The following is an 11265-nucleotide window of genomic DNA, read 5'->3' on the forward strand; positions in this document are numbered from 1 at the left end:
TTTCCTCCTGCCAAAGATCCGTCAGCATTGCAGCAAGCAAAAAGTGAGACCATCTCTTTACATGGACTGAGCTGTTATCTCTTGTGAAGATTACAGAGGCTGCCTAAGATTTATACATCAACTACTGTCCACTGCCAAACTGTTTATTTGTAGCTGGTGTACGTTTATGTTTATAATTTGCTATGTTGCCTTTTGAAGTTGAGTTTCCTTCTAGCAATCTGACTGGTCCGTGCACAACACATGACAAAACCCTGTCTCAATCTATTAATCAGATTGATTTGAAGATGGCATGTGATCCATTTTTGAATTAGCTGCTTAGAACATCCAGAAAAAGCTTTATTACAATCTAATGGGCCCGTCCAGGATTGGTTTTCTACCATTAGAACATTGAGGTTGGATTCCCTTAAGTGGTAGTTATTCTTTTTGGCCTCATCCTTGGCTGCTGATCACAGCAGTGTTCCTTCCTCTAGTGCTGGCATAACATCCTTATATCCTGTTACTGCACAAGCTCCACCTCTTACAATCAACTTTCCTTCTCCTGTGCGGCTATCAGTCAGGGCAGTTCTTATCTCTGAATCCCACCTCCCCTTGTACTTCCATACACCCCATTTTCCTGCGTAACTGTGGTGCTGTAGCCTCATATTTACACAGCCTGCATGCCTCTTCTTATTCTAATCACAGAATGCATACAGCACAGAAGGAGGCCATTCGGCCTGTCGAGCCCATGCTGGCTCGCCCCAAGAGCACTTCAGCTAGTCCCACTACCTCGCCCGTTCCCTGTAGACATACAATTTCTTCCTTCAGGTACTTATCCAACTCCCTTTTGAGAGACACAATTAGGTCTGCCTCCACCACCCTTTCAAGCAGTGCATTCCAGATTCTAACCACTCGCGGCGTAAAAAAGTTTTTCCTCATGTTGCCTTTGGTTCTTTTGCCAATCACCTTAAATCCCTGTCCTCTGGTTCTTGACCCTTCCACCAATGGGAACAGTTTATCTCCATCTACTCTGTCTAGACCCCTCATGATTTTGAACACCTCTGTCAAATCACGTCTCGACCTTCTCTGCTCAAAGGAGAACAACCCCAGCTTCTCCAGTCTATCCGTGTAACTGAAGCCGCTCATCCCTGGAACCATTCTTGTAAATCTTTTCTGCACCCTCCCTAAGACCTTCACATCCTTCCTAAAGTGCGGTGCCCAGAATTGGACACAACACTCCAGTTGAGGCTGAACCAATGTTTTATACAGGTTCATCACCGAATCATAGAAAATTATGACACAGAATGAGGCCATCATGTCTGTGCCCATCGAAAAAGAGCTGCCCAGCCTAATCCCACCTTCCACCACTAGGTCTGTAGCCCTATAGGTTATGGCTCTTTAAGTGGACATCCAAGTACTTTTTCAATGTGTTGAGGGTTTCTGCCACTACCACCCTTTCAGGCAGTGAGTTCCAGACTCCCACCACCCTCTAGGTGAAGAAATATTTCCTCACCTACCCTCTAATGCTTCTACCAATTACTTTAAATCTATGACCCCTGGTTATTGACCCCTCTGCTAAGGGAAATAGTTCCTTCCTATCCACTCTATCTAGGCCCCTCAGAATTTTATACACCTCAATTAAATCTCCCCTCAGCCTCCTCTGTTCCAAGGAAAACTGTTAAGTAAGGAAGAACGCCACAAGACTGAGTACTGTGAGCTAAAACTGATGTGACCTTAGTCTCTTTAATACAACTCCAGAGTGCCTAAGCAGCATGGCAGACAAACTTTTATACTCCCTTGCACCTGGTTTACAGGTGACTCTTGGGCCTCCAACAGTTGCGCCATCTGGTGGCAAGTCTTACACTGTTACAATGTTTACATACATAACATCACTCCCCCCGCAAAGTCGTTGATACAAATTATTTACAAGTTGAGATGTTCCAGGGACTTACGCTCCCTGATTGATCGTCTGAGTTCAAACTCTGGCATGGGTGAGATGGTCGGACCATTGCTGCACTGCGGCGCAGCTGGTCTGACAGGACTGTTGGGAATGGTGGGTTCATCCTCTTGATTGACAGCGAGGTCGATTGCTGTTTAGGTGTGTGTTGGTGGATCGAGGATGGTGATGTCCTCTTCAGGTTGTTCCTGGTTGTCGGTGAACCGCAGTTTGGTCTGATCCAAATGCTTTCTGCATGTTTGTCCATTCAATAGTTTGACTATAAACACTCTATTCCCCTCCTTGGCCAAGACAATGCCAGCAACCCATTTAGGACCATGACCGTAATTCAGGACAAACATAGGGTCGTTAACATCAATGCCACGCATTACAGCCGTGCAATTGTGGTAACATAGAAACATAGAAAATAGGTGCAGGAGTAGGCCATTTGGCCCTTCAAGCCTGCACCACCATTCAATAAGATCATGTCTGATCATTCACCTCAGTACCCCTTTCCTGCTTTCTCTCCATACCCCTTGATCCCTTTAGCCATAAGGGCCTTATCTAACTCCCTCTTGAATATATCTAACGAACTGGCATCAACAACCCTCTGCAGTAGAGAATTCCACAAGTTCACAACTCTCTGAGTGAAGAAGTTTCTCCTCATCTCGGTCCTAAATGGCTTACCCCTTATCCTTAGACTGTCCCCTGGTTCTGGACTTCCCCAACATTGGGAACATTCTTCCTGCATCTAACCTGTCCAGTCCTGTCAGAATTTTACATATTTCTATGAGATCCCCTCTCATTCTTCTAAACATCAGTGAATACAGGCCCAGTTGATCCAGTCTCTCCTCATATGTCAGTCCTGCCATTCTAGGAATCAGTCTGGTGATCCTTCGCTGCACTCCCTCAATAGCAAGAATGTCCTTCCTCAGATTAGGAGACCAAAACTGAACACAATATTCCAGGTGAGGCCTCACTAAGGCCCTGTGCAACTGCAGTAAGACTTCCCAGCTCCTCTACTCAAATCCCCAAGCTATGAAGGCCAACATGCCATTTGCCTTCTCCACCACCTACTGTACTTGCATGCCAACTTTCAATGACTGATGTACTATGACACACATGTCTCGTTGCACCTCCCCTTTTACTAATCTGCTGCCATTCAGATAATTTTCTGCCTTCACGTTTTTGCCCCCAAAGTGGATAACCTCACATTTATCCACATTATACTGCATCTGCCATGCATTTGCCCACTCACCTAACCTGTCCAAGTCACCCTGCAGCCTCTTAGCACCTCCTCATAGTTCACACCACTACCCAGCTTAGTGTCATCTGCAAACTTGCAGATATTACACTCGATTCCTTCGTCTAAATCATTGATGTATATTGTAAATTTTGGGGTCCCAGCACTAAGCCCTGCGGCACTCCACTAGTCACTGCCTGCCATTCTGAAAAGGACCCGTTTATCCCGACTCTCTGCTTCGTGTCTGCCAACCAGTTCTCTATCCATGTCAGTACATTACCCCCAATACCATGTGTTTTAATTTTGCACAACAATCTCTTGTGTGGGACCTTGTCAAAAACTTTTTGAAAGTCCAAATATACCACATCCACTGGTTCTCCCTTGTCCACTCTACTAGATACATCCTGAAAAAATTCTAGAAGATTTGTCAAGCATGATTTCCCTTTCATAAATCCATGCTGACTGGGACCGATCCTGTCACTGCTTTCCAAATGCATTGCTATTTCATCTTTAATAATTGATTCCAACATTTTCCCCACTACCGATGTCAGGCTCACTGGTCTATAATTCCCCTTTTCTCTCTCCCTCCCTTTTTAAAAAATAGTAGCTACCCTCCAGTCCATAGGAACTGATCCAGAATCGATAGACTGTTAGAAAATGATCACCAATGCATCCACTATTTCTAGGGCCACTTCCTTAAGTACTCTGGGATGCAGACTATCAGGCCCTGGGGATTTATCGGCCTTCAATCCCATCAATTTTCCTAACACAATTTTCTGACTAATAAGGATTTCCTTCAGTTCTTCCTTCTCACTAGATCCTCTGTCCCCTAGTATTTCCAGAAGGTTATTCGTGTCTTCCTTCGTGAAGACAGAACCAAAGTATTTGTTCAATTGGCCTGCCATTTATCTGTTCACCATTATAAATTCACCTGATTCTGAGTGCAAGGGACCTACTTTTGTCTTCACTAATCTCTTTCTCTTCACATATCTATCGAAGCTTTTGCAGTCAGTTTTGCCGATGTTTTGCAGCCATGTTTTGCCAGTGACGCCAGGTTTCCAGATGATCATTTAGATCCGGGTGGACGAGGGAGACTCTGGCTTTGAGTGCTCACTTCATTAACAATTCTGCAGGGGGAACCCCAGTGAGTGAGTGGGGCCGCGTCCGGTAGCTGAGCAGAACCCGAGATAAGCGGGTCTGCAAGGAGCCTTCCATCACGTGTTTATATGCGACCTACACAATACCCACCCAGGCCTTTGTGCTTTGTTGCCCCAAAGTTTCTCAAAAGCCTTTGGGCTCATAATTGACTGACTCACCACCGTGTCCAACTCCATCGATACCGGAATACCATTCAATTTGACTTTCAGCATAATAGGAGGGCTCTTGTTGATGAAGGTGTGTACCCCATACACTTCTTCCTCGGAGTGAGTTGCCTCTCTTGTTTGTTCTGCATGATCTGCGCTGGATCGATTATCCTCTACCGACTCTGCCACATGGTGAGTCGCAGCACTCTTGCACATTTGCTGGAGGCGCCCCATTGTTTTGCAGCCTTTGCACATGTAGTGCTTGAATCGACATTGATGTGCTCGATGATTACCCCCGCAGCGCCAACATGGTGCTAATGAATTTGTATAAGCGCCCAATGGCGGACTCTGATTCATCCTAGGTCTTGCAGTTGCAGATGTGTAGGCCCTGCCATATGCAGTTCTGCCTGATAGCGACGTTATTTTATGCACAGTACTTGCCGATGAGCTTCGATGCTGGGAAGATATCTGTCTGGTATTATCGCTCATGGATATGAATGCCTGGGCTATCGTGATGGCCTTGCTCGGGTCTAGAGATTCGGCAGACAACAGCTTTCGAAGAATGACCTCATGGCCGATGCCAAGCACAAAAAGGTCCCACAGTATTTCCCCCCAAAACCCAGCAAATTCACAAATTCCCGCAAGGCGTCTCAGGTCGGCGACATAACTCGCTACGTCCTGGCCTTCGGAGCGGTGGTACGTGCAGAAGCGATACCTGGCCATTAAGACGCTCTCCTTCGGATTGAGGTGGTACCCGAACCAGCGCACACAACTCTGTATATGTCTTCTCCGCTGGTTTCTCCGGTGCTAGCAGATTCTTGATGAGGCCAGTATATTGTGGATCCACACACGGTGAGGTGAATCGCCCTGTGCTTGATCGCTTTATCGTCCCCATCCAGCTCATTGGCCACGAAATACTGGTCACGATGCTCAACGAAGGCTTCCCAATCATCACCCTCTACAAATCTCTCTAAAATACCAATGGCAGCCATGACCGCGTCAATGTTACTCGACGCCAATTGTTAAGTATGGAAGAACTCCACAAGACTGAATACTCTGAACTAAAACTGATGTGACCTTAGTCTCTTTAATACAACTCCAGAGTGCCTAAGCAGCATGGCAGACAACCTTTTATACACCCTTGCATGAGGTGTGCAGGTGACCCTTGGGCCTCCAACAGTTGCGCCCTCTGGTGGCAAGTCTTACACAGTTACAATGTTTACATACATAACAAAAACAACCCCAGTCTATCCAATCTTTCCTCATAGCTAAAGCTTTCCAGTCCTGGCAACATCCTCGTAAATCTTCTCTGCACCCTTCCTGCAATGCGGTGACCAGAACTGCATGCAGTACTCAAGCTGTGGGCCTAATATTGTAACTTCCTTGCTTTTGTACTCTATACCTCTATTTGTGAAGCCCAGGATTCTGTATGCTTTTGTAACTGCTTTCTCAAACTGCCCTGCCACCTTCAATGATTTGTGCACATATACCCCCAGGTCTCTCTGTGCATGCACTCCCTTTAGAATTGTACCCTTTAGCTGACCCTGCGATGTGTAGAATTTCTACGCTATAATTTCCATTTCAACCCAGCACAAGAGCTTTAAAATTTAACGCCGATATGCTAGCATTATTACATAAAGATGCATTTAGGTTTAAGTAGATTTAGAATGAATTAAAAATACTTGCAGGAACACAGTTGTATTTTACATCATGGTTAATAGAGGGGGCCCTATTTGTATTATGGTTGTAAGATCCATTGACGATCCTTGTAAAAACCGTGTTTTGAAGAGGTGTGTTATATAATTGTTGCAGTGTTTGGGGTATTTTGTGGAGAAAAGCCCATGGGAAGTAGGATCCCAGGGTCTGAAAATATAGGAGGCTGCTGGAAACTAACAACAGTAGGGGGCCCTGGGCATGGCAGCACTGTGGGTAGGCACTGTCAGAAATGGGGTTAGAAAGTCCCTGCTTATGGCAGCACAGGGGAGGGCACCACCTCGCTCTTCAGCCTGAACTGCAGCAAAACCCCAAGGATCCAATCAATGCTACTTCCCTAATTCCCAAATTGATTCAGTTTTGCCAGCTAAGTTTAAGTGATAATAAGTTGATTTCTCTTGGTGTTTCACATGGGGAGTCAAGACTAAGTGCAGATTATTTTAGACGCTATAAAGTTTAGTTACTGAGAAATGAAATAACGATTACATATTTTTTTGGAAAGCATTTTGAGTGATTTGTAGGAGCCCACTGTGATTATGCACCAAATGGGTGATATACTCTCATCACAAAGTGGTAGCAATTGTGTGTGCCACACGCTGTGACAGTGAATCGTGGTGACTTTAACATTGGAAATATCTATCACAACTCCACCTACAGAAGTAACAGTTACTGCAGGTGCTTATAATGACCCTGAAATTCCGATCGGAGGCGTCTTTCGAACGAAAGCCTCCGACAGGAGAATTTTTACAAAATTACCTGGTAGTCCCAGAGGCATCTCGGATTCTGTTGGGGAGGCCTTCTCTTCCCGCGCTGCAAAGCACACTCCTATCCTCCAGGTTCGGACACAGAAGGTGCAGTCACGTGTGACTGCACAACCAATCAGGTAAAGTATTCCACAGCATTCTCATTAATAGCAATGAGAATTCTGTATCTACAAGTTCCCATTGCTATTAATGAGAAAAAACAAACAAACACACTAAACACAATAATAAAAAATAAAAAATACACCTCACATAATTAAAGTTAATTGAAATTAAAGTTAAAAATGTCTTAGAAAAAAAATATATTTTTCTGATTTTTTAAAAAGTTTCTTTAATTAGGGTTTAAAATAAACTTACCATAGTGGGCAGGGTTTTTAACAATAAAATGTGTTTTTTAAATTTTATTTTACTATGTTTTTATATGTTTTTAAACTCTTACGCCTGTAAAAGTAGGCTATGCACCTGCTTTTATCAGGCACAAGAGTTTTCAGGACATCCGCTGGGCAAGATATGGATAAATATCGCAATTTTGCCCTTGCGAATGTCCTGGCTGCTGAGATATGGAGGATCTGACAAGCTGGAGCTTGACAGATCGGAAAAGCCTGTTTTCAGCACATGCGCATTGTGCGCTGAAAACCGGCTTTTGCAATGCGTTCCCGGGTCCGTACACACTTAGTACAAACACCGGGAGGCCGGAATTTCGAGGCCAATATGCTTTCAATGAAATGTGTGCCCCACATACTGAATTTAACATATCATAGATTATCATATGCAGTAATTATACACAAATATGAATAAATAAATGATAAGTGATTTATGTTTTATGAAATGCCCAGATTTGTTAAATTTCACTCATTTGAATGACAATCATTCAATGGAGCGATAATCACGCATTTGGATTAAAATGTGACCTATTTTGATGCATGTCATTCTTCAAAACAGCGACACAAGTACTCAGTGGCTGGAAGTCCTGGTCTGTTATTGTTACATTGGCAGATCTAGATATTATCACAATAAGGGTTGTTTAAAACAGGAAACATAAAGTGCTTTAGTTTATATAATATAGCTCAGATAAATGTAAACTTTTATATTATCATTTCTATGGGCTAGAACCTGCACTTTTTTTGCATGCTTAATGCCCACTTAACTCACATTTTACCGCTGAAATGACGTATAACGCCCAGATATCGGTCATTTAGCCACAAAATGGAAACTGACGCCCATTGTTCGGAAACTTATCGCCGAGCGTTACTTTCCCCATGTGCTTAACGTCGGGAAAAAATATTACCACCCGCCCACTTTTTTTCAGCGGAATCAGCAGAATGGGCAAAAATCAACACCCATAATATCGCCCAGCATTACTTTCTGCACTGATTTAACGCCGAGATTCAATATTAATGCCTGCGCACTTTTTCTTGTCGTGAAGAGCATATTTACCGAAACTAACGCCCAGCATCAATTTCACTACCTCGCACACATATCGCCCACAAAAAGTAGAACTGTTCTGAATGAACGCCAGTGGTGTGGCTGGCATTTGTTAGATCACACTCTTACGTGAGGAGCTGATATTGGAAAGATTTGCCTGAAAGAGTGTGGATGTGAGTGACAACGCTGAGAAACTGCTATGTGTGTGCAGCTCAGACATCAATGGTGCCCATTAACTTGGTTCCAGTTAAAGTTTACGTTGATTGATGTTAAGTTATATTTAATCCTTTCATGTTAAGGAATCACCAGTGTGTAATGGTGCAGCTATCTGAGACAATGCGCAACAAAGTTATGTTCAATAACAAAAATGTTATACCAACATTGGCTGAAATCATAAGCATCACAGGCAATAACATCCAATCCTCACCCATACCCCACTTTTTCCACTATTGACATAAATCACATATTCAACATGTCCAGCAACACAGAATACAAAGGCAAAGAGCTTGATCCCCAGCCCCCATACATTGCAACAAATTGCATACACCCAGATGGAGATATAGCACAGCCATCACCTCGCTTACCTTCCCCCCTCCCCTTCTTCTCCCCACCTCTACACCTTCCCCTCCTCGCTCCACGGTGCCTAGCCGAGGAGCTCCTCAGGCAGTACCTCGTTGTGGGGGATGAAGGCAGATGCGGTTGTTGCACTGGTACGGGAGCGGGCGGGGGGGTGCCTAGGGGACAATATTGTCTGATGCAGAAGCAGGATCTTGGTCCTTGCTCTCATCTGTCGTTCGCAGTGGTGGTGTGGAACCTAGGGGTGGAGTGCTGCGCTCGGGGACCAATGGGAGGCCTGTGGCAGCAGTGTTCCTGGCTATCGCATCCGGGGACTCTGCCACCCACGGAATGTACTCGGTCATGGTAGCGAAGATGGTGGCCAACTGTCGGGATATGCCCCCCAATACTTCGATGAGCTGGTCACCAATGTCTACAATCCTCCTGGACAACTGTACCATCTTTCCGCTGTCATGTGGCACTCATGGCACCGACCTGCCACATCCACGGGACCTCTGCAGGGTCAGCGCCATCCTGGGGACAAATGGGGTGCCCTGTGGCGAGGTGCTTGGGCCTGGTAGCTCCAGACTGGAGACGGAATGACCGGAGGACCACTAGATGGCCATGGGGTGGAATGGCTTCTGGAGCGTGGCGATGCCGGTTCCTCAAAGTCCGCGCTCTCATCCATGGGGAACAGACCCAGCGGATTGACAGGCGAGAACCGGAGCTCCTCAGCACCAGATGTAGTAGGATCGTCTGCCGACTCCTGCCCCACGTCCCCACCTTCTGGCTCTGTGGTCTTGCCTTGGGACGCGCTGCTGGCTGAACTGAAAAACACAAATTAGGTTATTAGAGGAGAAGGTGGTGCTAGGGTGACAAGGTGAGTCCAGCGCCACACACGGCATATGCACGGCAAAAGCACCACCACTATAAAAATCATTACAGACATCACATTTCATGACCATCAACACATTTGCATTCCAATGATTTTCATTAGGCCATCATTATTTATATGACAATTTTAGAAATCATCTATCATATATGATTGTTCGGATATGAGTGGCTGTGGCATCTATTAACTTTACATCATGCAATGGTGTAAGCTTTACTCACGTGGCATCACTTCAGGGTCTGCAGATACGTCCGTAGCTGTCCGGGAGTGCTTCCCCACGAGTGCGAGCACCCGCTCCTCCATGTCAGTGATGTCGCTGGGGACTGGTGGCCCCCCCACCTGTTCGCCTCTGCACGGACCTCATCGTCGAGAGCTTCTTCTGTAAAAGATGACAGGATGACATGGCATGGGATCATTGCGTGGTATCATTGCTAGGTACTGTCACAGAGACTGATACAACACATAAACGACAGATGTAATCATGATTATTATGATAATTATCATTCTTTACCTAAAGACGTACTCTGTGACTGCAGACTTTGAGTAAAACATTGCTGGTAAAAGTGAAAGACCTCACATCTGATGATAGTCACTCATGACTGTTACAAATCAAATTATATAAATACATAAGTACATGTAAATAAATATAATACTTACACTTGCGGATCCCACAAGGTCGTTCCATTGTTTGCGACATTGGTTGCCCTCACGCACCTCATTGGTCGCCGACGAGACCACCTCTGCTATCTCGGTCCATATCTTCTGGTATGCCTTTTGGATGGGCTTCCCATGCCCTCCCTGTGTCCAATCACCCCAGCATAACTCGACCTCCTGCAGGAGGGAGGCACTTGCGTCATCCGAGAACCTCCTGGCTCTTTTGCGGCCTCCAATGTGCTCCTTTCCCACCTCACTGCTCTCTCCAGCATCAGTCTCCACAGCATGCTGTGATGCCTCCTCCTCTCCCTCCATTATAGGCCAAATTCGATCAAATATGTGGCTGGTAACAGCTACTTTTTGTTTGCCTACCTGCTGTGAAGCTCTAAAGTCTCTCTCCTTCCTCCCAAAGCAACCACACCACACCAAGCCATGCCTTCAGTCCCTCTGAGCTCCCTCTCTCTCTGTCTCCTCTTCTGCGCATGTCATGATGACCCTTGACCTCCAGAATCTCAAGAATCGAGCATTGCCATACCGTTGCTAAGGACGGCCACACTTTATGGCAGAAGGTTAAAAAAATTTATCGCTATCGCCCGTTTTATATCGCTCACGGTAACGCCCATTTTCAAAAATGGAAACTAGATGCTTTGAGAATGGGCGAGACACCGGCAATCTGAAAACCCTTTTCTAACGCTCACACGGATATATCGCACAAAAGTGCAGGTTCTAGCCCTATGACCTTTGGCTTCCTGAGAAAATGTATATTTTCTTAACAATCTGCTCATTTGATATTCTAGGTGGCAGTG

General features: G+C 45.3%; 1 long non-coding RNA gene across 1 annotated transcript; it reads right to left on the minus strand.

Moving 5' to 3' along the window:
* Positions 1 to 9670: 9670 nt before the first annotated feature.
* LOC139263908 (uncharacterized) lies at positions 9671 to 10519 on the minus strand. The gene is made up of 3 exons (XR_011593246.1): positions 10463 to 10519; positions 10027 to 10184; positions 9671 to 9740 (listed from the first exon to the last, which is right to left on the minus strand). It is a non-coding gene; the product is annotated as an uncharacterized lncRNA (long non-coding RNA).
* Between the last annotated feature and the right edge of the window lie 746 nt (positions 10520 to 11265).

The sequence above is a fragment of the Pristiophorus japonicus genome, chromosome 5, assembly GCF_044704955.1.
Source record: "Pristiophorus japonicus isolate sPriJap1 chromosome 5, sPriJap1.hap1, whole genome shotgun sequence".
NCBI classification, from domain to species: Eukaryota; Metazoa; Chordata; class Chondrichthyes; family Pristiophoridae; genus Pristiophorus; species Pristiophorus japonicus.